Genomic DNA, 23,769 nt, shown 5'->3' with positions numbered 1-23,769 from the left:
AGGCACAACACTTCTTTTGAGATTATTGGATTTTCTGACTCTGATTTTGCAGGATGCAAGGTGGATAGAAAAAGTACTTCAGGAACTTGTCAATTCATAGGATAATCTTTGGTCTCATGGTCTAGTAGAAAGAAAAACTCTGTTGCACTTTCCACTGCTAAAGCTGAGTACATTGCTCTTGAAAGTTGTATGGCCCAAGTCCTTTGGTTGAAACAACAGGTATTTGATTTAGGATTACTTGTAGTCACAATCTCAATCTTTTGTGACAACACTAGTGCCATATGCATCTCTAAGAATCCTATCCAACATTTAAGGACTAAGCACATTGACATTAGGCATCACTTATTAGAGATCATGTGACTAAGTGAGACATTGATTTACACCATGTGACAACTGAAAATCAACTGGTTGACATCTTTACTAAACCACTGGCCTTCGATATTTTCAGCTCTTTAAGGATCAAATTAGGTGTGATTGACATAAATGCATAAACTTGATCTTTTACTTGCTTCCTTTTTCTTTTGTTCTTTTTATTTCTTTTATTTGCTTCTCTTTTTGCTCTTTGTTTTCTTTTCTTCTTTTTTCCTTACTTTTAGTTTTTGTTTGGTTTATTTTACTTTATTTTTTTTCTTGAATTTGGTTTTCAAAATTATCGCTGAAATGATATTGTATGCCTTTTCCTTGCTTTTACATATTTGTATTCAATGTGTTACATCTCTTAATCTATTAGATGGTAAAAATATACCGTTGATTGTGTCTCTTTTTTTAACCTATTTTAGTGGCATAATTTTCTTTTCGAATCAAAAATCTATTTCAAATTAACGATTGTGTATGAAATTAAGATCTTTTCTAACCGTGCTACAGTAAATCTATCTTGTATTTATAATGATTAAAATCTTTTTGTCACATCAAGATTCTTCGTCACCCTTTTCATTGGTTATTGATTCTATTTTGTGGATTGTTCTTCCCTATGTTAGAGAGAGAGCTACTATTTTCTAATATCTAGAAGATATACTCACAATTAATATTGTTTTAAAAATTTTTGAAATAGAATGGAGCTTGCAAAAATAAAAAAAAAATTGGCCAATGATGCCAACAAAAGATGCGCAATGACACCAAATTGAAAATTAAAATAAAATAAAATACACAAAGTGTATCAAAAATCAAAAGATGCGCAAAGTGCCAATCAATTGACAAGAGGCATAAAATGAGCCCACAAAAAGAAAGCTCTCATCTCCTTTCAAATATTTCAAAACTTAGAAGATTTCATGTATTAAAGGCTTGATTTCGAGTGTTTTGTGATTATGACAAATTTACTTTGGTACATTATTCTATAATATATTTTTTCTGAAACCAAGTGATGAATGGATCATTTTTCTCATATCCAATTGAATTTTTGAGTTAGGTCATTGATTTCAAAAGATAATTTTACCCTAAAAGAATGTCCGAGATAAGGGTAACCATGATCAGATATTCTATCGTTTGTTTGGATTTTTGATGTTAATTAACTCATTAACTTACAAATTTTTAAAAATCAATCATATGGAATACTATATCTTGTTCATGCCTTGGTTTAAAAAAAAATAAAAATTTGTTTGCATTGTTTCTTAGTTTCCTCCTCCTTTTTGAGATGTCAAAAGGGGGAGAGGGGTCTTTGGTTGCTTGCACTTTCGATTCCATGTTTTACACTACTGATTTTGAAATAATTATCAATGTGTTTGCCATAATCAAAAAGTGGGAGATTGTTGTAAATTCAGTTTCATGGATTATGTTACGATGATTAGAAAACACTCTTGCATCTTTTCGACTTCCTTTTACTACTGACATTTTCAGGATTCAAAGATCGGACGGAAATCGGAACCAGCTCAAGACTGGGTATATTAGGGTTGAGTCAGTCTATAATTTTCCTTTTTCCCTTTCTTCAGTCAATTATGAATGTTTGAAGTGACTGATGTTAGGTAACCCTACACACACACTTGAGAGATTTAGAGTTTATGTTTTTACTCACATCGTCCTGGACGATATTTATATCGGCCTGGACGATCGAGTTCAAAATAGAAACTCTGATTAGGATTTCTAAAATTAAGGCTGCCGTCATTAGTCGATCGGCCCGAACGATACTTATTTCGGCCAGGACGATAGGCTTAAAATAGAAAAAAATAGCCGCCATAATCAATTTAGGTATTTTATATTTTTGAAAATCGGCTAGGACAATCTTGGATCGGCCTTGATGATATGGCACAATTATGCCTAAAATGATCCAGCAATCAAGGAAGCAATTAAAGATGAATTTATACGATCACATCATCCTGGATGATTGCATGATCGTATGGGACGATATATTAAAAAACCCTTAGTTTCTCCAAGATGATAAATATCAACCAACATAAATTCAGGGCGATATTCTTGCCGATCAGGATCGGACAGCTCGAATTCAGGGTGATGCTCTAGACAATTTTCCTCTGATTTGAACTGATCATCTGGGACGATCGTGAGATCGGCTTGGATGATCAAGCCAATTTCAATCGTCTAGTTCATTTTTAGAGCAGTGTTCTGGACGATCATCTGTGATTTGAACTGATTGGACAAGACGATATTATTATCGTCCTGGATGATAAGGTCGGCAACTTGCAATTATTGAGCTATTTTGAGCCCTTCTTTATAAGAGCTCTTGTTCAACATTTTGAATGTTTTTACCTGAGAAAACCTAAAGGAGAGAGAGAGAGAGAGAGAGAGAGGATCTTATGAGGGGGAGCTTGTGAGGGAGTTCACAAGGGTTGCTCTAATCATTATTCCACTTCTTCTTCCACTAGAGTCTCTTGTCCTTGGAAGGGTTGGGAGAGATAAGCTTCAATAATTGATTGAGATTCTCTGCCTGCTTCAAGAGGAAGCAAAAGGAGTGAGGTTCTTTGCCTTGCTGCGGGTGGAAAAAAGGAGGTTTTTGTAAGGGCTTCTCAGCCTAGCTGTGGGCGCTAAAGGAGAGTCACGTTGGTAGTGCAATACTCAGAGGGAGCCTCCGGGGAGTGGGCGTAGGTCAAGTTGACCGAACCACTATAAACCCTTGTGTTCTTTTTACTGCTTCCGCACTTTAATTTTCCACACTTATTTTTCTGTGGTGACTTTGGTTTGTGATATTTGTTCTTTTGTTAAAAGAATTTTTAAATACCAATTCACCCACCCCTCTTGGTTAGCCTTGAGCTAGTTCTTAAGGGTCTAACATCCCTAATGAACTTTCAGGAAAGTCCAAGTCCTTAGAACTGTCCACTGCTCGGTTGTCACGAATAACTGATTCTTGTTTATATTTGATGACATTAAAGTTATCTCCTTCAACAATTAAGCCTTTAGCATTTAACATCCAGTTTTTGATAACTCTTCTCAATGAACGAAAAGCCAATAACTCCAAGTATGCAATGTCCCAATGCACCACCAAGAATCCAAAGGATAGAAGCATCCTTCCTCTATGATATCTAAATATGCCTCCAATCCTTGCTTCATTAGAGTTAAGTAGTGAAGCATCTATGTTCACTTTAATCCATCCAGGTGGAGGGGGATGCCAAGTAGAAGAAATCAGCTTATACTGCTAGTTAGCACCCCAGTGGTCCGAATAAAGATTAGAAGATGAAGTAGATGCATAGGTGACAGCATTAGTCACAATAAATTCGTCTCCCGACTCTTGGCCTTCATGAATTAGCTTGTTCCTACTTTTCCAAGAATTGAACACCAATGCACAATACATTCTTGCAATAAATGGATCCTCCTCTCCTTGCTTTTTCAAAAAATATAAGCAATTTTGAAAATTGTTAAAAACTGGTAAAGCAAAATCCCATCGGTTAGCCTTTTGAATTACCTATTTTAACTTCAAATATTTCACCGCCACATGCTCTCCATCTTCTTTCATATCACAACCTATTGGAAAAGGTTACTCCCAGTTAATCTTCTATGCATTAAGAAATCTGTTGTAGGGATAGCATTCTTCAATAATTTCCACTAGAAAAGTGAAACCCAAGGATTGAGTTTTAGTTTTTTGATAAAATTCCAATTCTAGACTAACATCAGTTCATTCTCTTCCCTGTTAGTATTAGCACATCTTGCCATGCCTGATATAGTTTTTCCAAAATGAATTCTCAACAGTTCCAAATTATCTTCATGACTCTCCGGTTCAATCTTTATATTGCATATTACTTTCATCATTTCCTCCCCAAAGAATTCCTGCAGCTTCTCTTTTATCCATACTCCCTCCGAAATAAAGCTGGACAGATTAGATAAATTGCCTATTTCATTTGCAAAGAAAGTGGGCCAATTGTTCAATCTTTTATCAAGAATCCAATTATCCTTCATAATATTTACTGAATTCCCATCTTTAATGCTCCACCTAACAACATGCCTTAACGCCTTATCTCCACTTAGTATCAATTTCCATGTTGAAGACGAGTTCATCCTTCTATCATCATCCCAGACATTCTTATCGTACTTAGCAGATAAAGATTTACTAAGTAAAGAATTTGGCTTCTTAAAAAAGTTCCAAACCAGTTTGGCTCTAAGGGACTCCACTGTATCTACAGCTGAATGAATGCCAAGGCCTCCATGGCTTTCCGGTTTACATAACTCTTTCTATGCCACATAGTGTAATCTGCTATCCCCATTGCTTTATTTCCACATAAACTCCTTACACTTCTTGTCAAGTTTCTTCAGTACAGCCAACGAAATCAGAGACATTGATGTGTAGAAGACATGAATAGCTTGTAATACAGATTTGATAAGGGTTACTCTTCCAGCCAAAGAGATAAACTTCTTACCCCATATATCCAATTTAAAAGCTTCTTTCTCCAAAATCTTTGAGAAGTCTATTGCCTCAAGTCTTCTTAAAGAAATTTTATTTTATTTTTTATATATTTTTTTATTTTTTTTTCTTAAAGCAATTTTATTGCTCAAGTAATTAAGCTCTTTAACCTCCATGAACTCCATAATCTTAAAGATCATCTTCCTCCTTCTCCTCTCCATATTCTTACTATAAATAATATTTGATTTAGAAACATTAATTTGCTGACCCGTCCAACTGTAATAATCCAGAGTAATTTCTTTTATTATCTTTAGATTCTCCAATTTGGAATTAGAGAAGATCAAGATGTCATCTGCAAACAACAAGTGTGAAATCCTTGGAGCCATAGGGACAACTTTTAAGTCCAAATCCCTTCGTTTGGACAAAAAAGCATTAGTATTTAATTGTGAGCAAAGAATGAATAAGTAAGGAGATAGAGGGAAAACCTGTCTAAAGCCGCTCCTTCCTTTAATTCCTTCCAGTCCAACACCATTAATTTGAACCAAGAACACAAGATCAGTAACACATTCCATAATAAGATTAAAAAAACTTTCTGGAAAATCAAAGTAATTCAACACTTGTTTAAGGGTATTCCAGGCCATACAATCGTATGCCTGCTCCATATCTAGTTTGATTGCCACCAATCCCCTTTTAGATTTAGAATACCTGAACTTATGAAAGAGTTTCTGAGCAAGAAGCATATGCTCAGATAAGGCCCTCCCTTTTATGATTTCCACTTGTTCCTCAGTTACTAAGAAGTGAATTACTTTCATCAATCTATTTAACAGTACTTTAGCCACAATCTTGTAAATTGACATGCATGCTAATTGGCCTAAAATCTGAGGGAGATAAAGGATTACTTACTTGGGTATAAGTACCACCAATGTCTCCTTCCATTTGGAAGACATTTTACTCAAAGTGAAGCATAGTTGAATAGCTTTCCACACATCTATCCCAATGATATTCCAATATGCTTTGAAAAAGGAATATGTTATTTCATCCACTCCAGGAGAAATACTGTTGCCAAGTTCTTTAATCACCTTCTCAACTTCTTCAAAAGAAAATGCAGCCTCCAAGATTTCACAGTCTTCTTGCTTCAGAATGTTCTCATTTGGAGGCCAATTGACTAATTGGCATTCCTTGTGCTTCCATTTACTATAGAATAACTGAAAAAATCTGCTCCTTATAATAACATGATCTTCAACCAGCTCTCCACCCTCAATCTTTAATTGCATGATCGAATTGCCATTCCTTCTACCATTAGCAAAGGCATGAAAAAAAGTAGAATTCGAATCCCTTCTTTAATCCACTTGGATTTAGCCCTTTGTCTCCACCATGTGTTCAACCATGCAAGTGTACAATTCAATTCCTTGACTCTGGTTCTAAGAAGCAAAGCTTTGCTGTCCAAAAATTACAATTTTGAAGCTTCTTCCAGCTGCAGTCCTTCATTCTCCATCTTCAAACTCTCCTTCAATTCTTCCAGTTTTTGATGTTTAGTTTTACTACAAAAAAATAAGGCTTTAAGGACCCTTGAAAGTTTCTTATTAAGAGCTTGCATATCATCCCCCCTAACTGGTTTTGACCAAGAATTCCTGACCACCGATGCTGCAGCTGAATAAGACAGCCATACATCTTCAAATTTGCAAAGTCTGATGCTATGAAATTGCTGATGAAACAATGGCACAATGGTCAGATGCAATTCTATTCAAATGCCTTATTGCTGCTTGATTGATTAGTTCCAAAGCTTTCAAATTAAGCATGCACCTATCTAGCCTTTCCAAAATCTGGGCACTTCCACTTTTATTATTGCACCATGTGAACTTTGAACCAAGAATACCCACATCATGTAGGTCATTCTTATTCATAAAAGCCTTCATTTCAAATGGCCCCTGTGAGAAAGAAAATTTCTTCCCACCTTTCTTCTCATCATAAGAAAGAATGCAGTTGAAGTTACCTCCTACCATAGATGGAACTTCTGGCTTAAATATTCCATCCAAAAAAGTCCATAGTTCTCTTCTTCCTTGAATCTCCCTGCTACCATAAATAGTAGCTACCATCCAACTGCCCTTGTTGAATTCCTTCAGTTCCCCCAGCACACATTGATCCGAGGTCTTAATCATGGAGAATAAAGCTACTTCAGTTTTCCAGATCACCAGGATTCCTCTAGATTTACCTCTTGAAGGCTGCAGAAAATAATCCCAGTTCTCACCCATCAACTTGCCAAATTCTTCTTTAGAAAGAGAAGTAATCTTAGTTTTCACAATACCCACAAAAAATACATCCCAATCTCTTATATACTCCTTCAAATACAAGGATGCCTCCTTCTTATTAGCCCCAGTACAATTCCAAAATCTAATAGAACTCATTTGGATAAGAATGGGGATGAACCCCCAGCCCTTCTCTTGTTCATGCTGTTTTTAGCTTGCCTAGAATCCATATTCAATGGGCCCAAGTATTTCAATTTCTTAGCTAGTTTAATTTTTTTAGAATAAGCCTTTCCGTTACTCAGAGAAGTTTTCTCCTCAACAAGATTATCAATAATCTTCCCAATATTACCCTGAGCAGTTACATCTATGCAATTGGGATGACAACCCTCTAGATTTCCCACTACTTCACCTTCTTCTACCTCCTCCTCTATGGAATCAATCTGAATTTCTACACCATAGCTTCTCTCACATAAAGAGTTCAGCAATTCAAATTTTTTACTTGGTGTAAAAAATTGCACCTGGGTTGAATCAACCTCCAAATTTCCCTCAGGATTTCTTTGTTCTGCCAAATTCGTGGCTTGGAAACTACCATCCACCTCAGCTTCAATAGAATATATGGCATCTTCAACTTAATTATGAACTACAGCAGGCTTGCTAGCAACTTCCAACAAGTTAGTCTTAACTTCTGCCAGTTTCCCATCTCCAAGTTTGCCTGAGTTATTGTTCCGGTCTTCCAGATTTAACGAAATAATTCCTTTACTCAATACAATATTTGAAGGCTATCTAATAACAGATTTTATTGATCCACCTCCCTTAGGAATGAATTTCATTTTCAGCATTCCTAAGGTCTTCCATTTATCCCTTCTGTTATTTACTAATGACCATGAGTTTGTATTTGGAATTGTCTTGGTGCTAATGCCCTGTTATGTAAGGCTTCCATTAGGCTGTCTAGTAGTCTCTACTGATCCTGCATTCTTCTCAGCAACATTGCAAGCTTCCTTCAAATGGCCAATACGTCCAAATTCAAAACAAAAGTTGGAAATTTTCTCATATTCCACTTTTTGAAAAAATTTGCCATTAACTCCTTCCACTCAAACACCAGTAGGCAATTAACGATCAAGCTAAATTTGGACACAGATCCTGGCAAATTCTCTCCTCCCCCATTGGAACATATCCCCATTAATCAAAATAGGTTCACCAATAGACGACTCTATCCTTAAGATATTTATTTCGTCCTAGCAGTATAATGGCAAACTCGGCATCCTAATCCAGATTGGAGAAGATAGCCCTTTGAGTGAGTTAGGATTAAAATTTGAGTTCCACTTATCAAGCCCAACTATATGCCCATTGACAAATCATGGCCCTCCCGATAGAACATTCTCCATGGCCTCCTTAGAGAAGAATGAACATAGAACCCAGTCAGAACCAAGGCTCATTAAATGAAATCTACCAAACTTCATCCACTGACGTCTTAGCTCAGCTGCTACCAGATGCATAGGAATTCACCTCCCAAATACCTTCACAATAATGGAGAATTGTAACTTCTCTGAATTATCTTTAACATTGGGCTCAAATAATTTGATAGCCGAACCATCTTCTATTAGAAAATATCCACAAGAATAAGTTTGGCTTTAAATATATGGACGTTTAATCCATGGATTAACTTGTTCTTATTCAGATGATATACCACTGGCAGTGCCCTCAAATACAGGATTAGATTAATTTCCTCCTTCTACAGCTTTTTCCCAAACAATTGGGTTGCAAACTTGAGCCTTCTCAGACAAATGATCGTCTCCCATAATAGGTATGTGTTTCAAACTGGCAAACTTGCTAACAATTAAATTCCTTCCTGACAATGATGAACCGTCATTATGATGAGGAGAAATCATTTCATCTTCAAACATGACTTGTTTATCTTTGCCCAACACAAGTGATACCACTGCAACCTTCTCCAAAATTGGTTCTCAGATAACCAAGGCCGAATTTCTTCTTCTTGATGCCTTCGCCAAATATGCTTTACCGGAAGAAGCTGATGCTACTCCCTTCCACGACAGAACATTTCAATCGTCGGAGGTGGCCGGAAGGCGATCCTCCATTCACCGTGCGAATCCCGCCAATGGGATGATTCAAAAGAAATTTGAAAAATCTAACTAAAAATCAAGAGTTTCTCTCACTATGTTTCTCTTTCAATAATCTATTCTTTCAATTTTAAACTCAATCAAATTTTGGGATTCACGCTGTGTCTTGCTTAATTTGATAGGAACTTTTGGGAAGAAGAATGTCAACCCAAAGATCATTGAGGCTCTCTACCATCACAAGGAGGTGAGAAAGGATTGTTAGGTTCTTCGCTTTCACAATGAGGAAACAAAAAGGTCAAGGATCTCGATCGCACTGGATTGGTGAAAGATTATAAGGGCTTCTCCGCCTAGCTGTGGGGGGTACAGGAGAGACACAAAAGTTTTAGTGCAATACTTTGAATGGAAGATTTTGGGGAGTAGATGTAAGTCATTTTTTGACTGAACCACTATAAAATTATGGTGTGTTCATTCATAGTTTTACTTTCTTCAATTTACCTTTTCATGCTTTAATTTTTCTAAAAATTGCATGTTGGAAAGTTGTATGTTTTATGATATATTGATTTGGGTAACTCATCATAACCATAGTTATAAGTTTTGATTTGTTAATTTACATTTTCATTAAGTGATAACAGTGTTTATTTTAAGTTTTTAAAAAAAATCTAAAAAATTATTCTGTATTAACTTCTTTTTTTAAATAACCAATTTACCCCCACTTGGTGTGCCTAGGGATAGATCACTGAGGCTTAACATCCTACATCAAACTTTATTTGATTCTACTGCCATTAACAATCTTTATAAATTGAAAGATTTTGACTATAATGAGTACATTGCTTTCCTTGGAACCCTTATTAACCTGGAAGAGATTTTGAGAGTTTTGGGTGGTCCTAATAGTGGTTCTTGTTGGAAGAAAAAGGAGAATAGGGAGGTGATGTTGAGGAAGGCCCTAGTTAGCCTTGGTCTTTTAGTAGGACTAGCAGTAGCAGGAGCACTGGGATGCCTAAAATTATGGGAGAACACATGGCTAATTTAATAACCCTACTGGAGTGGGTGTTAGACTTTTGTGTGGAGAAAAAGGAATGGTAGTATGAAATGAAATAATGATGGCTCATAGTATGGATCAATCGGCAAAGAATTATAGGTACACATCTAATTTCAATAATGATTTTGTTGGGATGTTTAAGAGAACACCATTTGTGTAGCACCCAGATCAACTTCAGTTTCCTTCTGCCTCTATTTATAAGACATTTATTTTGCATTCTTAAGAGAGAGGCTGAGGAGATGATGATTATGAAGAGGAGGATGATCCTGACTATAAAAGTTAGCAGTATTTATTTTTCTTTGGCATTGCTTAGCTTTAGACAGAAATGATAAATAGTTTTATTTGGTAACCCTTATTTATAGAAAGTTTTTTTTTTTAATTTTCTTTTGCATTTCGTTACTTTGGTGGTGATCTTAGAGATGTTATAATTGTTATTTTTCTGATGGTATTCTGTGATGGCTATGAGAGCCATAATGATTGTGATCAAGGGAATGGTGCCTAGGGCACTAGTTATCTTTTATTACTTTAAGTAGATTGTATTATTGTCTTGATCTTATTATCATTCATGAAAAGGAATGTTTTATAATATATCACTTTTCATTTTATTTAGTATACATTGTTTGTGTCATGTTATTTACATTTGGTTAAATTTTCTTATGAATAAATTGTTATATATAACTCTCTACCATTATTGCACCAAATTACCTACTTAGCCAGAAAAAAATTTATTTTATTTTTTGTAAAATTAGGATAATAATAAAACCCTAGATTATTATTTGAATAATTATTATAGAATAATTCATAATTTGAAAACTTAACAATTAATCAATTTATATTAATTAAGCTATTGAGTTAAATTTTGAATTTAGAAACTATTTAATGGAAAAGGTGATAGGTTCGGATTATTATTAGGAATTTTCTAAACTAGAATTATAACTTTGTTCATTTCAACTACTTCTAGACTATGATGTATTATCCTACTATAAATTAATTTTAAATTATCAATTTTTTAACTTTGGTTATTACATTAATTAAAAGTGCATGTTTCCTTATTTGCTTGAGAATAAGCAAGAGTTTAAGCTGCGGAGAATTCAATAAATATAAATTATATATTGTTTATTATATTTATATTTTAGTGAAAATATGTTATTTATTATTTTTGTACAAAAAATTCTAAAAATGATGAAAAATATAAAGGAGCAGGTAGTGCCTCAGTGCCAAAGGAAACACAATCGTCATGCTCCATTTAACATTGTTGAAGCATCCTTTTTTGGATATTACAATGCCATACTCTCTATTTATGAGCACTGCAATTACATCATAATCAACACCTTTGTTTTTAAGGCATTGCTACTTCAAAAAATTAGATTAGCTGTGCTGGTTCACGGGAAAATGAATGTTGCCGTGACATACACTTGAATACCTTGTCATTATTTTATGCACTTGAACTCTATAGCATTCCAATTTCCACAGCACCACAATGCTTCAATTATAACTTCTTTGTAACACATAAATAAAGAGAAAATATGCATTTGTTCACTTGATAATTGTTCCTTATCATCAAGTGCTACAATGGCGCAAACATTTCAGCTATAAATGCTAATTCAGTTTTGAGTCACTATGCCACACTTTCAAGTTCTATAGTACCTGACGCCTTTTTTGTGTTTTCCTATGAAAAGATATATTATTTTATTATTATGAAAGTGTTTAGTCACTTGTGTAAAAATTAGCACTTTTAGGGTGCATCTCTAGTATCCCCTTAGAGTAAAATCTAATGGAGGCTAGGGAAGTACATGGTTTAATTTATTAGAGTGTTTAACCTGTGTTTGTTGAAGATACTTTGATCCAACCTGGTGATAAAATTCCATCATTTCTCTTTTATTTTGATTATTATATAAATTTAATGAAAATGAGTTTTCTTGTCATTCATTCTATATGTTTGGCTAGATATCTTATTTTTGGTTGATGATATAAAAAGCATATTAAGAACTAACAAATACTCTGGTACTTTTTAGATTTATTAATGTTCATAATTATCTCTCATTCTACATTTAATGCATATAGTTGCCATGTGTGTAGTTAAAACCTAATGTGATGTATAACCTAAATGAAGGAATGCTAGAGTAATCTGAAATTGAAGTTAGTTCACTCGTCTTGTAAGGGTTGTCCGACCCTTCTTTTTGAGGAATCGGTTGTTGATCTTTCAACTGCTCCTTTTTCTTTTGCTTTGGTTGGTAAATTTGTTTTGAGGAGGCCAAATCTTGATGTTATCTGCAAGTTTTTTATTAACCTAAAGCTTAACGGCTCTTTTCATGTGGGGTTACTTGACCTAAGGCATATTGCTATACAATTGTCCAATGACCTTGACTATAGCCAGATCTTTACTCGTAACTCTTACTATATCCAAGCTTGTCAAATGCGGTTATTTAAATGGTCTCCAGATTTTGATATTCGGGAGGAATCTCTGATTGCTCCAGTTTGGATTTCATTTCCTAATTTACGTTTGTATATTTTCAATCATCAAATTTTATTTGGTTTAGCCTCCATTGTTGGTCGTCCCTTTCAGCCTGGTCAAGCGACTGCTTCGGTTTCCAGGCCATCTGTAGCTAGAGTTTTGGTTGAGCTAAATGTCTCTAAGAAGCACCCTAATGAAATCTAGATTGGCTCCGAGGTTAAAGGGTATTTCCAGAAAGTGGAATTTGAAAAATTACCTATCTTTTGTTCCTTTTGTAAGATGCATGGTCATGCTATGAATGAATGCTTCTGGAAAAATCCTTATTTGCATCCTGCTAAGAAGGATCATCTTGATGGCCCTTTGAAACAGCCCTTGGAAACTCTTCATACTGAACAAAACTTTGGGGGATGGCCCTTTGCTTATTGCCGGGGAGGATAATCTTGATGGAGCTATTGCTCTTATCCCTCAAGAACAGGAAGTTGCTCTTATAAAAATTATTTGTAATGATTTACTTAAGGTTAATTCTACTATTTGTGAGTACAATAAGGATAGTACTGTGCTGGATGTTGTTACTTCACCTCCCTACATTGTCAATCATATTATAATTGAACCTACTGAACTTGTGATTACTAGCCTGATAAATGCTTAGGTTGCTGACATAGTTTCTAATGTTGCTATTCAGTTGCATAACACTGATGGTGAGAAGAATGATAATGCTTTAATGGATGGAGAATTTGTTTCCATGGGGCATTAATTGTTTCCTTCTTCCAGCACTACTATTTTGGAGAAACAGGCCTTTGAAAATTGGATGATGATGGTAGGTTTATGGAGGATGATTTTCCTAATTTACATAGCAAACAAACCAACGATGGTAAGACTCCTTTAGCCTCAAATTATAATAGTGACACTCATAGTGATACTGATGATGTGCTTACTTCGGCTAGATGCTTTGCCAAAGATGATAATGACACTAGTTTTATAAAATTTTAGAGTAAAAGAGGGTGGAAGCCCAAGCACATTTCTTTACAACCTGCTAGAAACACTACTAGAAATACTCGTTCAAATACTTCTCATTAATATTTTCTTATGTTTAGTATGATTATTTGGAATGTTAGGGGCATTGGTTGTCCTTCTTCTAGGATTCATGTTAAAAACTTATATCATGTTCATCATATTTCTATTCTTATTTTGCTTGAACCCCTTATCCCTGCTTCTAGATTGACTAGTACTTATTGCTTTCTTGGTTTTAGCCATGCTATTTTGAACACGTCTAATAAATTTTGGGTTTTCTGGAAAAATCCTATTAATATTGATGTTATTGGTGATTTTATTCAAGTTATTCATTGTAAAATTGAGGCTTTCAATTTTCATTGTTGTGAATCTTTCGTGTATGTTGCTTTTTCCCTTTATATTAGGAAAGTGTTATGGAACCAACTTATGAATTTTAATAATATATGCCAACTGTCTTGGATGCTGGGAGGTGACTTTAATGCTATTACTTCTCCTTCTGAAAGGAGTGGAAGGTCGCCACCTTCTTATCGCTCTGTTTGATTTTAATAACATGATTTCGTGTTGTAACTTAATTGAAATTGGTTTTGTTGGTAGTAATTTCACTTGGAATAGGGGTCACTTATCGTAAAGGCTTGATCGTGTGCTCTTTAATGATTCTTGGATTAATGGTTTTAATCTTACTAATGTTCAGTATCTTAGTAGAACTATGTCGGATCATTCTCCTTTGCTTATCAACATTAACTGTAGACATAATTATGTTACTTCTCAATTCAGGTTTCAAAATATGTGGTTACTTAAAAACTTCTTTTTTGAGGTTGTCAAGTATAATTGTCAAGCTCCCCTTTAGACTGACAATTCTATTGTTGGTATGAAAAGGCTTTGGTTCAAGCTTAAGAGGTTGAAACAAGTTCTCAATTTGGTGGAATCGCAATGTTTTTTAGAAATATTTTCTCTAACATTCTTCAAGCTGAATAATGTGTGGATTTTAATGAAAACTTATGTCAAAATGATCCTTCTGATGTTAATTTTTCATTACATAATCAATCTAAACTTGATCTTTTTAACTTTCAAGCTCAAGAAGAGGTTTTTTGGAAGCAGAAAGCTGCTGCTAAGCACTTGGTTGAAGGTGATAGTAATACTAAATACTTTCATGCTTTAACTAAGAGAAAAAGGATGAAGAATAGTATCTCCAACATCCAAAGAGAGGATGGTTCTTTTTCTAATGATAGTGTTGAGATTGCTAATTTAAATGTTCATCATTTTAAAAACCATTTAAAAAAAGCTTTTACTCCTACTCAGGCCACAGACCACTCTTTTATTCCTAACCTTCTATCTTATGAGGATAATGTTTTCCTCTCTTCTCCTCCTTCTTTAGAGGAAGTCATAATACTGTTTTTAGTATGAATAGTGATTTTGTGGCTGGTCCTAATGGTTACACGACTCTTTTCTTTCAAAAAAGTTGGCATATTATTTATGATGACATTTTTTCAGCTACTTTAGACTTTTTTACTGGTAATCTTATCCCTAAATTTTTTACTTCCACTTCGCTCGTGCTTATTCCTAAAAGCAATTATATTCAAATGTGGAATGATTTCAAGCCTATCAATCTTTGTACTCTTTTAAATAAATTGATTTCTAAAATTATTTCAAATCATTTATCTTCTATGTTGCTTAAAATTATCTCTCATTATCAAATGGGTTTTGTGAAAGGTAGGGCTATTACGGATAATATTCTTTTGGCTCAAGAATTATGTCAAGATTTTGATGTTAGGGTTAGAGGGGGTAATATTATTTTGAAGCTTGATATTGCTAAGGCTTATGACAACATTAGTTGGAAATTTATTTACTTTATGCTGGATCTTTTTGGTTTTAACACTGTGCTTATTAATCTTATTAAAAATTGTGTTGAAAATGTTTATTTTTATATTATTTTGAATTGTTCTAACCAAGGTTTTTTCAACTCATCTCATGGCTTAAGGCAGGGTGATCCTACTTCCCCAGCTCTTTTTATCATTGCGGCTAAATTTATGTCTAGAGGTCTCTCCAATTTATTTGAACTTAATCCTAGCCTTTATTTTAGAAGTGTGGGAGGCTTTCATTTATCCCATTTGTATTTTCCTGATTATTTCATTGTTTTCACTAATGCTACTATTAATAGAATTCAGAAAATCATGGTTTTTTTTCAATATTTTTGATTTATTTAGTGGTCTCTCTTTTAGTAAAAATGAATGATGTTTTATTACTTCTAAAAGGATTCCTAATGATCGTATTCCTGCTAGAAAAGATGTTACTGGCTTTACTCATTCTAACTTTCCTATCAAGTATCTTGGTGTTCCTTTGTTTAAAGGTAGAAGACAAACTTTCTTATTTGATGATCTTGTTGTGTCTGTTCATAATAAGCTTTTATCGTGGGATTCTAACTTTTTTAGTTTTGGTGGTCGGGTGACTTTAATTAAAAGTGTTCTCTGTGCCTTACCTATCTATATGTTTAAGACTATTTTTCCTACTCAAACTATTTGTAGTAGGATTCACAAGATTATTAATAAGTTTTTTGGAAGGGTATTCTCTCTTCTTCTAAAATTACTTGGGCTTCTTGGGAGAAATGTTATGGTGTGTTGGCTAAAGGTGGTCTTGGTTGTCAGTCCCTTTCTGACATTGCTAAGGCTTTTTCTTTTAAACTTTGGTTTAAGTTTCATTCTAAAGAGAATCTCTGGGCTAATTTAATGATTTCAAATTATTGTGTGGGTAATCACCCTACCAATATTTCATCTAATCCTAGTGATTCTAAAGTGTGGAAAATGCTTTGTAAGATTAAATGGGAGGTGGAGCCCTTTATTTTGTGGGGGCTTGGTGAAGGCAACATCTTTTTCAGGCAAGACAAATGGCTTGGTAAGGATTCTATTGATTCTATATTGAACTTTACTTCTTCTGCTTCTAGTAAAGTTAATTTTTTATTCAAGGATAATTGTTGGGATTATGAGAAGCTTTATAATTTTATACCTGATTGCATTAATTCGAGAATTCTTAACCTGCCTATAAATTTCAATTCTAAAGATATTATTCTGTGTGATTTCTCTAATGATGGGGTTTCATCTTAAGAAAGCTTGGCATTCTTTTAGAATTAAAGGTAACTTGGATAAGAATTTTGCTAACATCTGGCATAAGAGTATCCCCTCTACGATTTTTGTGATTGTCTATAGAGTTCTTCATAAATTTATTCCCACGGAGGACAACCTCATTAAAAAAGGTTTCAATCTTGCTTCCAAATGTCAATGTTATTTTCATATTGAGAATATGCATCATGTGTTTGTCTCCGGTCCTGTGGCTGTTAGAACTTGTGTCTACTTTGATGATTTGTTTCAATTAAATAGTTTTAATGCTCATCTCCCCCTTAATGCTTTACTTAAGTCTTGGTTAGTTGATACTAAAGGTCACATTTGCAAAATCATCCCTTCCCTTATTCTTTGGCTTATTTGGCTGGAGAGAAATAACTCCATGTTCAATGGAGTTAAGATGAACCACCTCAATGTTATCCAAAGGGTTAAAAACAAGAACTTATCTCTCGTGGCTATTAATTTACTTACTGTTAAAAGTTTTAAGAATTGTTATCATATTACTTCTTCATTGGGGATTGGTTGGAAGAAGGCTCCTACTGCTATCAATGTGATTTATTGGATTAAGCCTCTTCCTATCATTTTTATACTTAATGTTGATGGTTGTTATTCGGAGTATGGTGCTAGTTGTGGTGGTTTGATTAGGGATTCTAATGGCCATTTGGTTGTGGCTTTTACGGGCCCCATTTACAATGGTAATATTGATTATGCTCTTAGTATAGCCATTCTTTATGGTATCCAACTATGCATCTCTCTGAATTTACTTAATTTGGTTGTTGAGGTGAATTCAGGTTTTAACATCACCTCTTTTCAGGTTATGGAGGAAGTGTGCTGCTGCCCTAATATTTTTCATATTGTTAGGGAAATTAAGAAGTTGCTAGTTTTTATGAATACTTCTTTCTCTCATGTTGGTAAGGCTGGTAACTCATGTGATTCTTGGCTTGCTAATCATGGGTGTAATCTTGATTGTTTTATTGATTTTATTAAATCTTCTATTCTTGTCCATATTAATGATCTGGTCTATCTTGATGCGTGTGGTATCCCCTATGTTAAACTTTAACAATTTGGTTATCCTTGTGCTATTTTGTTCTCTGGATTTCCTATTTTATGGGAGTTGGTTTGTTGCTATTTTTTCTATTATGTTGGGTTGTTTTACTAGATTCATTTGCTGGGGCTGGCACGTTGGTTGTTGGATTTTATCTTGGACATTTCTGGGTTTCTTTTTTTGTGATTTATTTTTATATGTTGGCCTCTATGTTTCTTTTGTTCCCGAGAATTTATATGGGAGCAATGATTTTCTTAGTGTGGATGTTGAGGGTTTGTCCCTTTGTTGTTCTTCTACCTGGTGGTGTTTGGGCAATTTTGTTGGGCTGCAGTCCTTATTCTCTGGCTACTATTTTTTCTTTTTTTTGTGTGGCCCCCAGGCTCTTGATTTCCCATTTTCTCTGGACTCCTGGGTGTCTTTGCCAGGTTGGTTTGTTTAGGCTGGATTTCTGTCTCTGTTCTGTGGGGTGTAGTTGGTTGTGCCAGCTCTATTTTGCTGGTTCTTGTGTGGCTGTCTTCTTTCCACTTTATAATGCTCTATTTGGGACTATCTTGAGATTCAAATTTTTCTTTATTTCTAATATGTGCTTGGTCAGTGAGACTTTTACTAGGTGTTGCTGGACTGCTTTTGGTAGGATTGAGTGGCTTGTGGACAATCTTAATGAGGCTATGGTTATTGATGGTACTCTGAGCTCTTACGATCTAAATTCTGAGACTGGCTTCACTTGGGTCTATTTTATCTTTTGTTTATTTACTTATTCCATTTTTCAAATATGTTTTGCTAATACTCTTTTTGTGTGTATCCTTTCTTTTTGTTGTTTTCCTTTTTTGTAGAGGAAGCTGGTAAGAAAGGACTTCAAATTTTTTGGCAGAAAGACTGAGCTTTATGGTTATATTTTGATCTTTCTTTTTTGGATGCTGGTCTTTAACATCAATAGAATAGTACTAGGGTTTCTTGTATTTTTTGGTAGCGGAGACAATTGGCTCATAGATTTTCTTTTCCTTTATTTTGTAGCTAGTTTGAGCAGTAGTGAGCTGATGGTTTCCTTTAAAGACTTTGTAACATATTTTTTATATTAACACGTAGGCCCCGCCGTGGGTTTTAACAAAAAAAAAAAAGATTATTGAGATAAATTATTGGCATTCCTAAACATATAATTTTTAAATATTCAAGGTTCTAAAAGGAATATTGTAACTATAGGAGGTTAGCAAATATCCTTTTCACCTATACAAGCTAAAAAAAGATTTAGGGATACCCATACTCTAAATCACATCTATAATTAAGAATTTCATTAGAAAAAAGATGATATTTTGCATTCATCAATCCAAAAAATATTATTAAATATTATATCAACTCTTCTACTATTTTTATGTAGTGCTAGAAACTCCAAAATATCATTTTAATTTTAGTAGGATAAATGATACATTTAGAGTAAATAGTAATAGGTTTTATTACAAGTAAGCATAATACCGCCTTATTTGTTCGACACTCTACTTAATCACTTTATTATTTCATTCAACATGTATATTGATGTACAATTAAGAAGGCTTCCATTATTAACATATCAAAGAAAACTTAAGCCTTACTTAGCATTATGAAAATAAGCATTTCTTATATAGTCTATAATAAAGCATTACTTTCCTACATGAACAAATACACAATATTATTATCCTATATTTTAATTCTATTTGATAAAAAATTTGAAACAAAAAAGTCTAAAAAAGTTTTTCTTTTATTATTTTTTTTGGGATTCTTAGTTATTTAAGCTTTGTTGTGTGCTTGGTAAATCTAGTAAGAAGCCCTTGTCATTTTATCCTATAATAAAAAGGACCCTTAATTTTTTTTAAAAAAAATTAAAAGATTACAAAAATGTCTGACCCAATAAAAGATCAGGACCATGCTAGACCACTCAGGGAGCATGATAATCCCATGGTAGAAGGAATCTATCATACTATGAATTGAGCTATAATCCAAGCTAATAAATTAGAATTGAAATCAATAATCATTCATTTGGTTCAAAATTCCCAATTCAGGGGAACTCCTATTGATGATTCTAATTTATATCTTACAAGTTTGTTAAAAAATTTATTAAATATTTAAGTTTAGTGGCATCAGTAATGATGCCATTAAACTTTGAATATTCAGATTTTCTCTAGAGACAAGGCTAAGATGTGGTTAAATTAATTTCCCGACGTATCTATAACCACTTGGAATGTGCTGGCACCTAAATTCTTAGCTAAGTATTTTCAAACTTAAAAAATTATTAAACATCTAAATGATATCACTTCCTTTGAACACTTTAAAGGAGAATAAATTTATGATGGTTGAGAGAGAATTAAGGAATGCATATACTATGCCTAACTTGATTGGTTGGTTATTCAGACCTTTTATAAAATATTAGCATGATCTCTTAGGTAAATTATAGATGTTGTAGCTGGAGGATCTTTGATGTCTAAGCCATTTGATGATGCATATGAACGAAGAGAGGAAATGACTACAAATAATCTTCAGTGGAATATGGATAGAGAGAACCCTAAGGGAGTAGCTTGATTCTATAAGTATGATACATTATTAATTCTTATTTCTTATGAGGTAACTATTTTGAAGAAATTGGATACCATTGGAATAAACTAAGGATCATAATTATCTATATAATTAAATTAGACTAATTTGAATTCTATCGATGATATTAGTAGGGATGGAAAGTATAAATTTAATAAAAAGATAAAATAATCCTTAATTTATTACTTACAACCTTAGTTGGAGGAACTATCCTAGCTTTTGTTTTTCAAATAATGTTGGTGGTAATAATCAGTGGAATTTTGGATAACCTAATCAAGTTGGAATTTAAAATAATCCTCTAAAGCCTGATGTGAATCTTAAGTCTTCTTACAATTTATAATTAAATCAAAATAATCAGTTTAGGAATACAAGTCATCTTTAGAAGAGTTAGTGATTCAATTGAGAACTCAATTGTAAAGTCATGGTGCTTCAATTAAAAAAGTTATAAACTCAATTAGGATAGCTTGCAATATCTTTTAGTAGTGAACCTCTTGGGTCTTTACATAGTAATACTGAGGTTAACCCTAAAGAGAAAGGAAAAGATTCTAGTTGAAACCACTTAAGGAGTGTTAGTCATGTACTCCATCCAAATTAATAAATTTAGGCATGTTTGGTTGAAGAATATAAACTTAGCATTGTTTGGAAGGCATCCCAATTTATATGTAGTTACATTTAATGATTTTTGTTCATTATTAATGTTTTCATGTTTCCCATTTAATTATTTTGTACCATTTACAATTTTCTTATAATATTTTGTTTTTGATCAAAGTTATGATTAGAGTCTTGAAAAAAATTTATTGTGTTGAAAACTAAAATAAAACTGTAGTTGTAGGGATTAATACACAAAAACATTTACTTGATAAGCACTGCAGCATTAAAAATTAGCACTATAACACTGAGCTCTCAAGAAAACACTCATATGAACCACTGTAGTGTTGTCTTCTTGGACACCTTAGTGCTTTTGATTCTTTCAAAGTGCCATGGTGCTACACATTGAATCTCTATGGTATCTGGTACTTAAAGTCAAATAATTAATTATGATAATTCAGTCAAATAATTATATAATCATTACTTTATTATTATGACACTTTGGTGAGCACCGCAGCACTCTTATATTGCCATGGTGTTAGGTCAAAATCATTAATATGTCTATTTGGTACCACAACATTAAACCTCACAACACCACTGCTCTCGTCATGCTTATAAATAGAAATCCATGGTTTCATTTATTTCACTACATTATCATTTACTTTCTTACTCTTAAATTCTTTATATATATATATATATATGGAAAGAAGCGGTCATCTTCCCTATTTGACAAAAGTAAGTTTATTTCTACTTAGGGTGAGTGAAGATTTGCTAACTTGTTTGTCTTTAAACAACTATGTATGAGTAAGGTTTACACAGCCCAAGTGTTCTTGTTATAAAAACCATTGTGAATTGGGGTTGGGAACTCTTTTATGATGAGCCCTTTATTTCCATTATAAATATTGTGAGGGTTTTTTTGTTGAGGCGAAAGAGGCTGTTGATAAAAATCATTATATAAGAGATAAGCGGGCACCCTTTGATTCAATTTCCGTTAATAATATTTACAAATTGAAAGATTTTGAGTATGATGGGTACACTACTTTATTTAGAACCCCTATTAACCTTGAAGAGAATTAGGAATTTTTTGTGGTCTTAATAGTGGTGCTAGTTTGAAGAAAATAAATAATATGATCATTAAGTTTCCAACCACTTTCTTTACTCAGAATTCTAGGGATTGGAATTATCTCACATATGCCCACCTGCTACCTAGTAGAAACATTAGTAAAGTAACCCATGAACATGCCATTCATAATTATGCCATTTAGGTGGGTTATACTATTAATATAGGAACACTTAGCTATTTTTCCTTGACTTATATTATTAAGGTGACCACTTCAATAGGATTGGGGCACCCTTCTCTTGTTTATACCTTAGGTTTTAGTGAAGGTGCTAGGGGGATCAATCCAAAGTGCAGCTTTTTTCTATCTCCACTCTAACAAAAAGAAAAACTTTGAGTTTTAAGTAGGTAGGGGGAGGTCATGATGAGGGAGGCCCTAGTGAGCATAATTTTTTTTGAAGGGCTAACAGTTGTAGACGCAATGGGATACCTTAGATTGTGGGAGAACAAGTGGCTAATTTAAGAACCCAAATGGATAGGGTGCTTTTTTTTAGGAGAATAAGGATTGGAATTATGAAATGAAATTGAGAAAGGCTCATAGTATGGATCACTAGAAAAAGAACTATATGAATACTGTTGATTTCAATAATGATGTTGTTGGGATGCTAAAGAGTAGTCCATTTGTGGAGCACCATGATCAGCTTTAATTTTCTTTAGCCCCTATTTATGAGGCCATTGCTTGGAATCCTCAAGAGCGAGGTTGAGGTGGTAATGATGATGAAGATTAGTATGATCCAGACTCTAAACGTTATAATTCTTTGCATTTCTTTAGCATTGCATAACTTGACATAAAAAAAGGAGAGATAGTTTTCTTTTGTTACTCATATTTATATCATGTTTTTCTTTTATTTTTTTTCACATTTCTTTGCTTTGGTAGAGATCCTAGACATGTGATGATTAATTATTATTGTGATGATGTTTTATGATTTTTATGAGAGCAAAAATGATTGAGATTAAGGGAGTGGTGCTAGGGCACTAGTAATCTTTTATACCTTCCTATAGATTGTATTACATGAGCTATTTCTTTAGGTTGTATTACTTTAGCTATTTTTATTTATGAATAGGAATGTTTTATATTACATAAGTTTTCATTTTGTTAGTACACTTTATTTGTGACATAATGTATATATTTGATTAAATTTACTTTATGCTTAAACTGTTATAGGTTATTCGATACCATAAATACACTTGACTACTTATTTAGCTCAAATAAACTATAATTAAAAGTTACATAAAATAGGATTATAATAAAATCCTAGATTATAGTTTTACATAATAATTCATAATTTGAAAACTTAATAATTAGCTAAACTCAAACACTGCCGTTGCCAGGTCCCAAGTCCTGGATGAGAAAAGTGGAGGGTTGCGTTAGGTAGTTGATAGCCAACGTAAAACTTGTCGAACAATAATGACATGAATCCTTTAAGAAATTGTGTTAATGCTAGGGCGTCCCCTGGAAGCGACGCGCTGCATGGCCTGAATACAGTGACAAGTGTGCAAGGGCCGCTGCACCGGCGCCCGGGTGCAGTGTTAAATAGGCAAGGGTTCCCACATCAAGGACGGATGTGGGCAAAGAAGCTAGTCCATGAAACTAAAATTAGGATAGGAACTTGGAATATAGGTTCCCTTACAGGAAAATTAATAGAATTAATAGATATTATGATTCATAGAAAGTTAAATATTTTGTGCATTCAGGAAACTAAATGGGTTGGAGAGAAGGCTAAGGAAATTGATA

Source organism: Dendrobium catenatum, unplaced genomic scaffold, assembly GCF_001605985.2.
Source record: "Dendrobium catenatum unplaced genomic scaffold, ASM160598v2 fragScaff_scaffold_535, whole genome shotgun sequence".
NCBI lineage: Eukaryota > Viridiplantae > Streptophyta > Magnoliopsida > Asparagales > Orchidaceae > Dendrobium > Dendrobium catenatum.
The sequence above is the reverse complement of the archived record's forward strand: the minus strand, read 5'-3'. Positions refer to the sequence as shown.